Here is a 14,807-nt window from a genome sequence, read left to right as displayed (position 1 = left end):
TACAATCTTTCTAGTGCTGCTGCATTGATGACCGAAGTGGGCTGCATCGCTTTCACTTCCAGTCACAGTTCTTCTTTTAGGCCGCCGACGAAGCTTCCCACCAATGCCTTCTCCGTCCATCCTTGGACTCTCACGGCCAGCCTTTCGAACTCCATCTGGTATTCTTTTACTGATCCCACTTGCCACAGTTTTGCCAAGTTTTCATCAAGATCTTCGAACCTAGATGATCCAAAACGGACAGTTATGGCGTCCGTGAAGTCTGCCCAGGTTTGATGGGGGTGCCCCCTTCGGTACCATTGAAACCAGAGGATAGCTTCCCCTTCAAGATGCGCAGAAGCCAGAGCTACTTTATCCTGTCCCGGTGTTTCATGGTAATCGAAATACCCTTCTTCTCTGAGAATCCAGGGGGTTGGGTTGCCGCTTGAGAATGTGGGGAAGTCGATTTTGGCTATTCGTGTTGTCGCCCCTATTCTGCGACTGTTTTCATTGCTGCGCTCTTCGGGGCTTCCTCTGTCAATGTTTGTTGCCCCCTGCTTCAGTCGATGGAGGAGAGCAGTGAAGCTTTCCTTCATTTCTTTGAGATCTGAAGTCATTCGATGGATCTCGACCTCCATCTGATCCACTCGGGTGTCTACTGATGTGTTTCTTGTGTTGGTCAACCTGGCTCTGATACCAAATTGTTAGGAACTTGCCTAACTCAGGGCTCTTCGAGGGGCCAACCTCCTGAATTCTTGGAAGGAGAGAGAGAGAGAGAGTTTAATGCTGAAAGAGTCCTCCCTTATTCCTTTTTTGGCTCTACTAATAGTGTTACAATCTTGACTGTTACAGCTGTTACAAGTGGATGGCAGTTGTGACAAGTGGCTGCTGATGTGGCCTCTTCTTGTAACTAACTAGCTGCCTTCTGTTGGTCTGTTCCAACAGTCTTGACAGTCCAATTGGGTGGCAGTTGTTACAAGTGGATGGCGGTTATTACAAGTGGCTGGTTAGTGGTCTCCTCTTGTAAAACTGACTAACTGCCTTCTGTTGGTCTATTCCAACAGTCTTGACAAGAGCAATCCAGCAGGGGTGTGGTATGGAATGAGGTTTCATAAGAAGCTCTAGTATCTGAAAGGGAGAATCAATGAATAGAATCTTCTAGAATTTGGGAGATTGGAGGAAAGGAAATAGCATGCGATCACACAAATTGCGGACCTGGACAATAAAGAAGGGAGGGAAGGCCTAACTGAAGAGGACAAGGAACATAGGTGGAGTTTAAGGAAATAGTTAGAAGATTATATGCTTTAGGAGGAAATAAGTTGGAGGCAGAAGTCAAGATGCTAGTGGTTAATAGAGGGGGATAGGAACACTAAATTCTTTCATGCCTTGGCTTGTGGTAGAAGGAGGAAGAATTCTATTACTAGATTGGAAATTGAAGGGAACAACATCACAAGACAAAGAGAAATAGCGGGAGCATTTGCAGATCATTTTAGGAGCATATATAGAAGGCCACTGAATAATAGGGTATGGTTGGAGGGCTTGGATTGGTCAACACTGAAGAGAGAAGAGAAGGATTGGTTGGAGAAGAAATTTGAGTTGGAAGAAATAAAAGAGGCAGTATTTTCGATGGATAGATCAAAGGCACCAGGCCCAGATGGTTTTACGATGGCTTTCTATCAGGGTTGCTGGGAGATCTTAAAGGAGGACATATTGTTGGTATTTGATGAATTCCATACTAGAGGAGTGATTAACCCGGGGCTAAACTCCACATTCATTGCTTTAGTTCCCAAGTGAGGCAAGCCACCCAAAGGACTACAAGCCGATCAGTCTAGTTAACAACCTTTATAAGATCATCACGAAGGTGCTGTCAATTAGAATCGGAAAGGTGGTACCATCTATCATCTCGAACAATCAAGGAGCTTTTGTGAGGGGGAGACAAATAACAGATCAGATATTGGTAGCAAATGAGAGTTTAGAAGATTACAAGAGATCCGGGAGAAGAGGCGATGATGAATTTTGGGTTTGGAGATATCTAGTGCAATTGGGTGATGGGATGCATTAAGGATTGTCACTATTCTATCTTGGTGAACAGGACAGTGGTGGACTATTTCCTAGCTTTGAGGGGGATCAGACAAGGAGATCCTCTATCCCCCTTTTTGTTCACATTGGTAGCTGAAGTGCTAGGGGGTTTGATATCTAAAGCAGACTCCAGGGAGCTTATAAGAGGGTGGAGAGTTGGAAGGGATAATGTACCATTTACACATCTACAATTTGCAGATGATACGATTCTGTTTTGTAAAGGTGGGGATGCCAATTGGATTAAAAATTTGAAACTCTCTATACAACTCTTTGAACAGATGTCAAATATTAGGGTGAATTTTGAAAAAAAGTTGTATAGTTGGAGTCAATATGGGGGAAGGGGAGATGGGGGAGTTTGCAGATATTTTGGGATGTGCAGTGTCTAATTAGCCATTAAACTACTTGGGCTTACCTTTGGGAGATAATCCTCAGAGAGATGATTTTTGGGCCCCTGTTGTGGAGAGATTTGAAAAGAGGCTGGCCAACTGGAAAAGAAATTATTTGTCCCTTGGAGGGAGAATCACCCTAATTAGGTCTACGTTGGCTAACCTTCCTGTATATTTTCTGTGAGTTTTTAGGATACCGGTGAAGGTGGCTAATAGGTTGGAAAAGCTAATGAGGGATTTTTTGTGGGAGTTGGGGGAGGGGAAGAGGGACCATAGGGTCAAATGGGAGGTGGTTTTTAGAGCTAAAGAGGAGGGAGGGTTGGGTATTGGTAATATTAAGACTAGGAACCTGACACTACTAGGAAAATGGTTATGGAGATTCTCACTGGAGAAAGATAGGTTGTGGGTTAAGGTGGTGGGAAGTATACATGGACTGGCAGATAATGGTTGGGATTTAGGAGTTCTAGCAAGGGCCACAAGAGATTCCCCTTGGAGAGCCATTCAAGCCATCTTGCCTTTATTCTCTCCATGGATCAGGTATGACTTGCATTCTGGTACCCTTATTAAATTTTGGGAACAAGTCTGGGTTGGGGACTTCCCTCTGAAAGATCATTTTCCAGGCCTTTTTGCTTTGTCCTACCTCAAGAATGAACCAATTTCTTCCTTTATTGCTCCTTCTAATTCACCCTCTGGGTTTAGTTGGAACCTAAGCTTGAGAAGAGGTGTTAGGGACACAGAGATTGCCTGTACCATAGCCTTACTTTCCATCTAAAGCAGATAGCAGAATCTAGACACTCACTCCCACGGGCTCTTATACTTGTGTCTCCTTTTTCAAAGCACTATTACCCTCTCATCTCGCTGTCTTTTCTGTTCCTGTTAACGAAATGTGTTGTCGACCTATATCTCCCAAGGTTGGGAGTTTTTGTTAGGAAGCCTTCCCGGGAAGAGTTAATACAGGGGGTCTACTCCAAAGGAAAAGACCCGATAGCTGTTTCTCTCCTCATTGGTGTGTTCTTTGTAAGTTTGATGGTGAGTCCGGATATCACTTGCTAATTTCTTGTCGGTTTGTTAAAGCTATTTGGGTATGGTTTACTTCTTTGTTTGGATGCAGGTGGACCCCCCCTTTGAATTTTCAAAGCTTGTTTTCTTCCATGCCTAATTGGCCAACTAAAAGGGCTAAAATCATGTGGAGGTGTGGTGGAGCTGCAGTATGTTGGACAGTGTGGGAGGAGAGGAACTCAAGGATCTTCTCAAGTATAGAGAGAGGTATGGAAGAAATTATAGAGAGAATTCACATTAGAATGACACAATGGTTGAGAACACTGGAGCTGTTCAAAGTGTTTTCAGTTGATGAGTTGATAAGGAATTGGAAGGAGATTGCAGATTCAGGCCTATGTAGAAAGTTATCAAAAGCTTGCTGGAGTCCTCCACCTATTGGATTCACCAAACTGAATTTTGATGGTAGCAACATAGGCAACCCAAGGCAACCCAAGGCCTTCTGGAATTGGAGGTGTGATAAGGGATGGAACAGGGAACGTGTTAGCCATGTACTCTGGGCCGATTGGGGTGGGAGATTCATTGAGGTGGTTATAGAAGGTGATTTTGCAATGGTGGTGAAATGGCTAACAGAGGACTGTGCTATGATGTGGAAATACAACAACGAAAAGAGGAAATATAAATGGTTAACCAGGGACATGGAAATTCAATGTAATGGAATAAAGAGAAGTGCAAATGCATTGGCTAATGGTCTAGGTAGGCAAGGGGTAAATAGAGACACATAATTTTGGGCTGTTTTGTAATCACTACAAGATTAGAAAGTTCTTGGGTAACTGGAGTTAAGACGTTTTAGCTCCATCCCGTTGTAATCTTGTTTTTATCATTAATAAAATTTCAATGTTACTGATAAAAAAAAATCTGGTCTCTAGAGCTTTGCCTAGGGTCACATCAGACCATTGTCCAATCAAGATCAGTGTGGAATCCCTAATTAGTGGACCTAAACCATTTAGGTTTGAGAATATGTGGTTAACTCATCCGGGTTTTGAAAGCATAGTGAAGGACTGCTGGAACGTGGAGTTAAGGGGAATAAAGTGGAAATGAATCAAATTTCATCAAAAGTTGAAGAGACTGATAGTCAAATTGAAGGAGTGGAATAAAGATCACTTTGGTAGGTAGAGGAACAAAAGTTGAGCCTGTTCACACAAATTGAAAAAAATGGATGAGAGGGAAGCCCAAGGGTTGCTGAGCGAGCAGGATAGAGAATCAGGAAGGCAATTGGAGGACCTAGAAGAGGATGGGAATGCTAGGTTCTTTCATGAGTTGGCAAATGGTAGAAGGAGGAAGAACTTAGTGGCTAGACTAGAGCTAGAAGGGCAGGTAATTACCAATCAAGAGGACTTTGAATGAGAGGGTGCCTTTGGAAGGATTGGAATGACTGAGATTAGATGGAGAAAAAGCAAGGTGGTTAGAAAGGAATATTGAAGAAGAGGAGATCAGTAGGGCAGTGTTTATGATGGATAGATTTAAGGTGCCAGGTCCCGATGGATTTACTATGGCTTTCTACCAAGATTGTTGGGACATTTTGAAAGAGGATTTATGTGATGCTGTTCAGGAATTTATAGAGAATCATATAGTAAGTCCGGGAGTCAATGCCACTTTTTTGGCCTTAGTCCCTAAGAAATCAGATGCTATCCAACCTAAGGATTTCAGGCCAATTAGTTTGGTAACTAGTATTTATAAAATCTTGGCTAAGGCGTTGTTTTTGAGGCTTAAAGCAATTTTTCCATCCCTAATAAGCCACGCCCAAGGATCCTTTGTACAAGGGAGACAAATAGCAGATCAGATCCTAATTGCTAATGAGTGCGTGGAGGATATGAGAAGATCTAAAAGAAAAGGCTTTGTTTGTAAGTTGGATCTAGAAAAGGCCTATGATTTGGTGGACTGGCATTTTTTTGGTACAAGTATTGTGAAATTGTGGATTTGGGAATAAGTGGTGTAGTTGGAATTTTGGATGTATTAGTTCCTGCCATTACTTTGTCTTGGTTAATGGAGTGGTGAAGGACTTCTTCCCAGCCTGTAGAGGTATCAGTCAAGGGGACCCTCTATCACCTTTCCTCTTCATTCTAATAGCAGAGGTGCTTAGTAGTATGATCTCAAAGGCTGATAGAGAAGATGTGATTAAAGGGTGGAGAATAGGTAGGGATGGTATTACGGTCACCCATCTCCAATTTGCAGATGATATTTTGATTTTCTGTGATGGGGATGATATTGAGAAAGTGAGAAATCTCAAGGATCTGGTTAGAAGTTTTGAGAGAGTGTCAAATTTGAGTGTCAACTTTGAAAAGAGTTGTGTAGCTGGTGTTAACTTGGAGGATAGGGAGGTGGAGTTTATAGCAAGATGCTTAGGATGTTCTATGTCGTCCTGGCCTATGACCTACTTGGGGCTTCCGCTAGGGGCAAACCCTAGGGAGGAGAGTAGCTTTTGGTGTCCAGTGGTAGAGAGGTTCCAAAAGAAGTTAACACCTTGGAGTAAAAACTACTTATCCTTGGGGGGTAGAATCATGTTGATAAGAGCCACACTTGCTAACTTACCAACCTATTTCCTGTTTGTGTTTAGGATACCACCTAGGGAAGCTAAGAAGCTAGAGAAGTTGAGAGATTTTCTTTGGGAGCCAGGGGAAAGTAAGAAGGAACACTTGATAAAATGGGAGGTGGTATGCCAGAATAAAGAGGAAGGGGGATTAGGGTTAGGGAATTTGATTAAAAAAAAATAAAGCATTGTTGGGGAAGTGGCTGTGGAGGTGGCCAGTGGAGAGAGAGAGACTTTGGCATGAGGTGGTGGGTGGTATTCATGGTCGCTCAAAAAATGGATGGGATGCTAGAAGTATCATGGCGGGCAACCTTGGCAACACCTTGGAAAGCTATTGATGGCATTCTTCCTCAGTTTCTTAGTTTTGTTAGGTATGATGTTTGCAATGGTAACTCAGTCCTCTTTTGGGAGGATACTTGGGTTGGAGAGGCTCCATTGAAGGACCTTTTCCCTTCTTTGTTCTCTGTTTCAAGGTATAAAAAGCATTTTGTGTCAAAGTTTTTTTCCATTATGAATGATCCATTAACACCAAATTGGGACTTTGGGTTTCGTAGAGGTTTAAGGGAAGAGGAAATTGTGTCTCTCACAAATCTGCCAAGTCTACTTGATACAGTATGTTTGGACCCTTCTGAACCTGATAATCGAATTTGGACACCCCAGCGGAATGGATCCTTTTCATGCGTTTCTTTCTTTAAATTCATTACTCAGTCTATCTCTACTCCCAACCAGCCTTTCCCTTTTAAGGAAATTTGGTGCAGGCCTGTCCCCCCTAAGGTTATGGCTTTTTGTTGGGATGTGTATTATGGGAAAATAAACACCTTTGACATTCTACAAAAGAGAAGACCTTTTCTCTATCTCTCACCTTCTTGGTGTATTCTTTGCAGGTCACATGGTGAGGACTGTAACCATATACTAATATCTTGTTCATTTATTGCAGAGTTATGGGAGTGGCTCTTCTCATTGTTTGGGTGCAGGTTGGTTAGGCCAGCAGATGCAAGTTTGATTTTTGATCCTGCTTTCTTCCCTTGGCGTCACATAAGAGGAAGAATTATGTGGAGGTGTGCAAGAGCAGCGCTGATCTGGTCCGTGTGGGAAGAAAGGAATACCAGAATTTTCCAAGAGAAGGAGAGAAGCCCAAAAGAGATGAAGGACTGCATTCTAAATAGGGTGATTTTGTGGCTAAAATCACTGAACCTATATCAATTCTCATTTAATGATATTTGGAGGAGTTGGTTAGCAGTGGCTAATTATTCATCCATAAAGACTAAAGTGAGTATGGCTTGGGAACCCCCTCCTGAAAGATTCTTGAAGCTGAATTTCGACGGAAGTAGTCTTGGTAATCCTGGTCCGTCAGGGGTGGGAGGGGTATTGAGGAATGAGAGTGGGAATGTGGTTCTTATTTTCTCAGGACCCATAGGAGTTGGAAACTCTAATAGGGCGGAACTTGCTGCTGCTATCCAGGGAGTACAGTTAGCAGTGCAGATAGGTGTGGAATAGTTGGTAATAGAAGGGGATTCCAAGGTGGTAGTGGGCTGGCTACAAAATCCGGAATCTATAGTGTGGTGTTTTAAGAATGAAATTAAAAAATTCAACTACCTAACAAGAAGCTTGACAGTGAGAATACAATGGGTGGGGAGATCAGCAAACTCTATGGCTGATGGTCTTGCAAAGCAAGGGGTAAATAGGGAAAGTTTGTATTGGGCTCAATTGTAGACTGAATCTATTTTCTATCTTTTGTCTTTCTTCCTACTGTTAGGAGAGGACGCAGCTCGTGCCTCTCCGCAGGAAGCTTGCAACTGCACTAGTTTTTATTAATGAAATTTATCCTTCTTATTTATCAAAAAAAAATCAAGAATCAACTACTGATAAAATCTGGGGCTTTTGGCCTCTGATACAGATTCTATACAGGTTCTGGCTGCTGGTCTTTATACTAGCCGATCAAGGTGTTCATACAAGTAACTATAAATCTAGCTTTCTGAATGCAGTAGTGCAACTGCCAAGGCCCTGGGAAATCATTTCTCATCAAATCAATAATCAACTGTTAATCTTCTTTCACTTCAAGATTAACATTCTAATGAGCAGTTGAGGTGAAATAAATTATATCAAGTCAAGGATTTAGATCTGAGTTTCGAGTATGATGTGGATGCGTTTATTGGGAAGAAGTATAGCCGCCGGCAACAGCAGTAATTGGGTGTTCTCAGTTCTCATCTTATCTAATTCCAGCTAGATACATTTCTATCTTATCTATTCAGCATTCTTATCTTATCTGTTTTCAGTAGTAGGGTTAGTAGGGAGTCGTATCTATTCAGTGTTCTTATCTTATCTATTCAGTAGTATAGATTAGTAGGGAGTCTTCCTAAAAGCAGGACTCTTATCTCTTGTAATCCTCTATTTAAGGAGCTGATAATATTCAATAAAGGCATGGAAATTCTCAGTCAAGACAGAGTAGAGGAGAGTTGGTGACCTCTTGAACAAATCACCATTAAGGCGCCAAGATAGGTTCCTCAAGAAAAGGGAGGAACAAGGGAAAACAGGAGGTTTTCCCCGTGGACCGACCCGTGATGAGATCCTATTCGCGAGTCCATAACGATTTGGTATCAGAGCAAGGCGTCATGGGTGACCTTGAGCAGTTGACGACTAGGGTTCATGAACTGGAGCTCAAGATCGTGGAAAACAGCACGGAGGTGCGTGAGATCAAGGATGACGTTCGAGAATTAAGGCGCTTGATGGAGTTGTACTTTTCCAGCAAGGAAAGGAACTTGGAAGGGGCTGCAACCACAACCGGCCACCGACCAGACATGGCAGATTCGTCTGGCGAGCAGCAGGTCGTTGCCCTAGTGCAGGTTAGCAACACCCAGAATGTCCCGATTAAGCAGGAATCCGGTGTCGTTGAGGATTCCATCGACGAGAGTTCAAAGAAGAATAAGAGCAACTACTCCAAGGTCGTCATCGCTGACCTCAAAAGCGACGACGATGACTGTGCCTCCATTGCTCCTCTTGATTCCACCAGGAGCATTAAGGAAGAAAATTGTGGGGAGAAAAGTACCTCAGTATGTAAAGACGCTGTGGTTGATGCCACAGAAGGAGAAGCTAAACGGTTAAATAAACTGGGGAAGTGTCGTTCAAGAATTAACAAGGGCAAATGTTCTCTTGAATGTGGGCCTGATACGGATGCCGATCAACACTGTCAAGGGGCTCCAGCATCCCGTGAGGAAAAAGTCAGCAACCTTAAAACTAGTTTGGTTCATGTTGCAAGGAAGATGCCCAAAAATGCCCATGCACATTTTATACTTTGGCCTAATGTACCAGAGGTTGGGTCCGCCATAGAAGGCAGTGCCAACATATGAAAAGGCAGCAGAAATATTACTTCGGAGTGAGGAAGAGATTGACAGGTTGGGTCAGAAATATTACTTCGGCCCTAATCAATTACTCATCTCTTCTTTTGTGTAAATATGGTTCAGTTGTTGCAGGTGTGGGGGCAAGTGTTGGTGAAGGAGCTTGTATGCCTCATGTTGCGGCTGCAAATGTTGCAAAAGAGTGTTTGTTAGCTATAGTCAGATCAAATCCTAGGGCTGCACATATCTAGGTGAATCTTGCTAATGCATACTATTTGGCTAGTGATCATAAAAGTGATGGAAAGTGCCTGGAGAAGGCAGCAAAACTGGAGCCTAATTGCATGTCAACTCGATATGTTGTTGCGCTTCATCGTATCAAGGATGTAGAAAGGTCTCAAGATCCCATTGAACAACTTTCATGGGCTGCGAGTGAAATGGCTTCAATACTCAGAAAAGGGGACTCTGCAACAATTGAGCTTCGGATAGCATGGGCAGGACTTGCCATGGTTCACAAGGCTCATCATGAAATTGCAGCAACGTTTGAAACTGGACATATTGATTTGGCGGAAGTGGAAGAACGAGCTCTATACACACTAAAGCAGGCAATAGAAGAGGATCCAAATGATGCAGTTCAGTGGCACCAGCTTGGCCTTCACAATCTTTGTACTCTACGGTTCAAGACATCTCAGAAGTCCCTTAAGGCTACAGTTGCCCGCGACAAAGAATGCAACTATGCATGGTCAAATCTTGGTATCTCACTACAGCTGTCTGAGGATGAACCCTCTTCATTGGAACCCGATCCAGGGGGCAAAATCATTCCACCTATCCTGGATTCCTTTGACTGAGTTTCAAGACACATATCCTGATTTCGAGCTTGAGGACAAGCTCTTAGTCCAGGAGGGGAGTAATGATGTGGATGCGTTTATTGGGAAGAAGTATAGCCGCCAGCAGCAGCGGTAATTGGGTGTCTTATCTTATCTGTTTTCAGTAGTAGGATTAGTAGGGAGTCTTATCTATTCAGTGTTCTTATCTTATCTTATCTGTTTCCAGTAGTAGGATTAGTAGGGAGTCTTATCTATTCAGTGTTCTTATCTTATCTGTTCAGTAGTATAGATTAGTAGGGAGTCTTCCCAAAAGCAGGACTCTTATCTCTTGTAATCCCTTATTTAAGGAGCTGATAATATTCAATAAAGGCATGGAAATTCTCAGTCAAGACAGAGTAGAGGAGAGTTGGTGATCTCTTGAACAAATCACCATTAAGGCGCCAAGATAGGTTCCTCAAGAAAAGGGAGGAACAAGGGAAAACAGGAGGTTTTCCCCGTGGACCGATCCGTGGCGAGATCCTATTCGCGGGCCCATAACAGAGTAGTGTTCTGCCCTTGGTCATAATGAAAGTAATTTCTGAAAATTTGCAGGATGATGTAGCAGGCCAAAAATTTCAGGGGAATAATCAGTATATTTGAAATTATATTTTTGGGTACATGATTTACAATTATGTTTAGACATTTATCTTGCCCCTTCTTTTAATTGTGTTTTACATAACCATCTGATTTTTCTCCTATTTACTACCTATTATGGGCTGAAACTAGATATTTTTCAACATTTCGTTCCAGCCATCCTTGGAACCAGAAAGAAATGTTGAAATTTCAAAAATTCTGACAATTTTTAAACCTTGGTGTAATAGAGAGAGCGATTCATCTCTTTTGGAGTTTCCAACACCCATCAAACCTGACTGAACCATCAAAACTTCTTAATTTTTTTTTTGAGAAAAGTTAACTGATTTCATTTAACAAAAAGAGGGGTGCACAAGAGGGTGTACAAGGAGAAAAAGAAAGAAAAACAGGGATCAGACCCCTGAGAATTACACAGGGGGGATCTTATCACAGTACAGTTCTAAAAGAGCACCTAATTTTGCTAACCCATCTGCAAGAGCATTGAGCTCCCTTGGGATCCAGTGCAGGTTTGCATTTGAAGCTGCCAATAAATCCCTTGCTTCTGCTAGGGAGTGACTGAGTCTCCACAGTCCAGCCTTCTGTCTTCCTAGCCACTTTATGGTGTTAGCTGAATCTCCCTCTATGGTTAAGTTCTGAATGCCTAGCTAGTTGATTAAGCAGATCCCTGTAAGTGCAGCCATCACTTCAGCCTTAGTAGAGCCAGCTGTACCTATCGGTCCGCTGTACACCCAGCAGATGTTTCCATTTTCATCCCTTAGTACTCCTCCAATACCAGCAGATCCGGGGTTACTTGAAGCACTTCCGTCGAAGATTAGGGTCCATGTTTCTTCCATCCTAAGGGCAGGCCTCCTGTAGATTGGGGGGAAGGAGGTGGGGGGGGGGGGGAGGAGAAAAGGAAGAGACCGGCGTCCCTGTTGAGGTCATTTATGGAGACTCCTTTAAACTTGTCTGAACTGGCTGCCCACTGATTACAGAGATAGGTGTTGTGTGAGATCAAATCAGGCCTTGACCTTGCCCTATTCTCAAAAGGGCGGTTGTTCCTTTCTTCCCAAACTTCCCAAAGCACAGCATGCAGAATTATTTGTCAAAACACCTTGCCTCTCTTGCTCAATCCTTTTCCTTGCCACTGGTGAATCAGGTCCTGAAGTTGATTTGGAGTAGCCCACCTATACCCAGCTAGCTGGAGGAAATGACACCAAATGTCTCTGGTTTCCTGACAGAGGATGAAGAGGTGATCAGTTGTTTCCCCTTCTCTCAGGCAAAGGATGCAGACATGGGGGAGATAGCTAGTCTGCCAAGGTTCTTCTTTTAAAGCAGCTCACAAGTGTTTATCCTTTTCAGATATTTTTCAGCACTTTGTTCTTGTCATCCTTGGAACCAGAAAGAAATGTTAAAATATCAATAATTCTGACAAAGTTTTAAACCTTGTGCAATCTGTTTTGGAATGGTAGAATACTGATATGTTTCATTCTATTGCCAATGGGCATATTTTTACAGTAAGCTGCTGCAATAAATAGAAAGAAAGAAAGAAAAATAGAAAGAAAAGAAAATAGAAAGAAGAAAAAATAGAAAGAAGAGAAAATAGAAAGTACAAAAATAGAAAGAAAGAAATAGAAAGAAAAAACTTTCTAAATCAATCCTTCCACAATCCTAGGAATATATACATTTCTATTTTCAGATCTGAACCAATAGCCCCCCGTTTTCCAACACTCCCCCTCAAGCTGGTGAATAGAGGTCCTCCATTCCCAACTTGGCTATAATTCTCCAAAAGTCTGTACTATTGAGCCCTTTAGTAAGTACATCCGCCAGTTGTCCTTTTGTAGACACATAGGGAGTGCAAATCAACTTGCTGTCCAGTTTCTCTTTTATAAAGTGTCGGTCAATTTCGATGTGCTTCGTCCTGTGAGCAATATTGATGGCTGACTTGTTGTCACAATATAGTTTCATAGGCTCTTCTCGTGGAATCAGGTCTTCTAAAATTATCTTCAACCAGAGTAATTCACACATTCCTTGTGCCATAGCCCTGAATTCTGCCTCTGCACTTGACCGAGCCACTACATTTTGCTTCTTACTCCTCCAAGTGACTAAGTTTCCTCCTAAGAAGGTACAGTAACCAGAAGTGGACCGTCTATCTACTGGAAATCCTGCATAATCGACATCTGTATATGCTTCAAGAGTCAGTCCTCCATTTCTTCTGAATAAAATTCCTTTTCCTGGATTGGCTTTCAAATAGTGCAGAATTCGATGAGCAGCCTGCAGATGAACTTCTTTAGGATTATGCATAAACTGACTTATTACACTTACAGCATATGCAATATCCGTTCGTGTATGTGCAAGATAAATGGGTTTTCCAACTAGTCTTTGGAACATCTCCTTGTCTGCACTTGCATTCTCGTGGGCTTCTCCATGTTTATGATTGGGATCTATAGGCGTGGAAGCTGGTTTATATGCCATATTTCCTATTTCTCTCAAAAGATCAACAACATACTTTTGTTGAGAGATAAAGATGCCTTGTTTAGAATGTGCAACTTCAATTCCGAGAAACTACTTTAGTCTCCCCAAGTCTTTTATCTCAGATTCTCTGGCAAGGCAGTTTTTCAATGCTTCCTTCTTCTTTTTATCATTCCCAGTAACGATTATATCATCCACATAGACTAATAGTGCAGTAACTCTCCCTGAGGCTGTGTGTTTGATAAACAATGTGTGGTCACCTTGACTTTGCTTGTAACCTGTACTCAGCATTACCTTCGTAAACCTTCCAAACCATGCTCTCGGAGATTGTTTGAGACCGTATAGTGCTTTCTTCAACTGACAAACTTTGTTCCCTTTAATGCCTTCTCCAAAACCCGGTGGAATGTCCATGTATATCTCCTCTTCTAGATCACCATGGAGAAACGCATTTTTTACATCAAACTGTTGCAAATCCCAATTATAGTTAGCAGCCAACGACAGTAACACCCTTACTGTATTCATTTTAGCTATTGGGGCAAAATTCTCCTGATAATCTACCCCATAAGTCTGTGTATATCCCTTGGCTACCAGGTGTGCTTTGTACCTTTCTAATGACCCATCAGATTTGTACTTAATTGTGAACACCCATTTACAACCTACCGTCTTCTTGTTTCTTGGTAGATCCACAACTTCCCATGTGTTGTTTTTTTCTAATGCCTCCATTTCCACTCTCATGGCTTTTCTCCACTCCTTATTAGAAAGTGCCTCGGCTAGAGTATTAGGAATTGGAATGGTGTTAAGGCTGGCTAGAAAACTTTTATGGGATTTAGAGAATCTTTGGAATGATACATATTTGGCTAAAGGGTACAATGGGCGTTTGGTACATTCTCTGGTTCCTTTTCTCAGTGCAATAGGTAGGTCATACTCGTACTCAGACTGTGAAGGTGTAGGTTCAGGATCTAAGCATCCCTCAGTTCTAGGATTAGGAGTTGAATCTTGGACTTGCACAGGTTGAGGATCTGGATTTTTCCTCCTAGAGTAAACCTGCATATATCTCACATTATCATGCACATCATTCGTGGTGTTAACAGTGTCCGAATTTGGTTCAATGGTCGGGTTGTTTGACTCTTGTTGAGACTCGGGAATGTGGGGCTCAGAGGAATGTGACTCAGAGGGATGTGATTCTTGACGATTGAATGTCTGTGAGGAGGGTAAAACATCTAGGGAGAGTAGATCCGATGCCTTATCTTCCATTAATGAGGGCTCCCCCTGAAGATAAGGTTGAGTGAAAAAAGATTTTCCTTCCTCAAATGTGACATCGATGGAGGTGTAGAATTTTCTGGTGGCTGGATGATAACATTTATAACCTTTCTGAGTTGGGGAATATCCCAAGAAGACACACCTGATTGCTCGTGGGTCTAATTTCCCCTTATTATGGACATGAACAAAGGCAATGCCGCCAAAAATTCTTGGTGTGAGATTATTTGAGGCTCGAATATCAGGGTAAAATTGAGAAAGGACTTGTATTGGGCTTCGGTTG

General features: G+C 42.4%; 1 protein-coding gene and 1 pseudogene across 3 annotated transcripts in view; both read left to right on the top strand.

Moving 5' to 3' along the window:
• Positions 1 to 14,807, top strand: part of LOC104600140 (nucleoporin (DUF3414)) — a 117,193-nt gene that overhangs the window by 43,691 nt on the left and 58,695 nt on the right. The gene's annotated exons all lie outside the window — the stretch shown is intronic.
• Positions 8,640 to 10,282, top strand: LOC148791346 (uncharacterized; annotated as a pseudogene).

This window comes from Nelumbo nucifera, chromosome 5 (assembly GCF_055504915.1).
Source record: "Nelumbo nucifera cultivar China Antique chromosome 5, China Antique-T2T, whole genome shotgun sequence".
Taxonomy (NCBI): domain Eukaryota; kingdom Viridiplantae; phylum Streptophyta; class Magnoliopsida; order Proteales; family Nelumbonaceae; genus Nelumbo; species Nelumbo nucifera.
The sequence above is the reverse complement of the archived record's forward strand: the minus strand, read 5'-3'. Positions and strand labels throughout refer to the sequence as shown.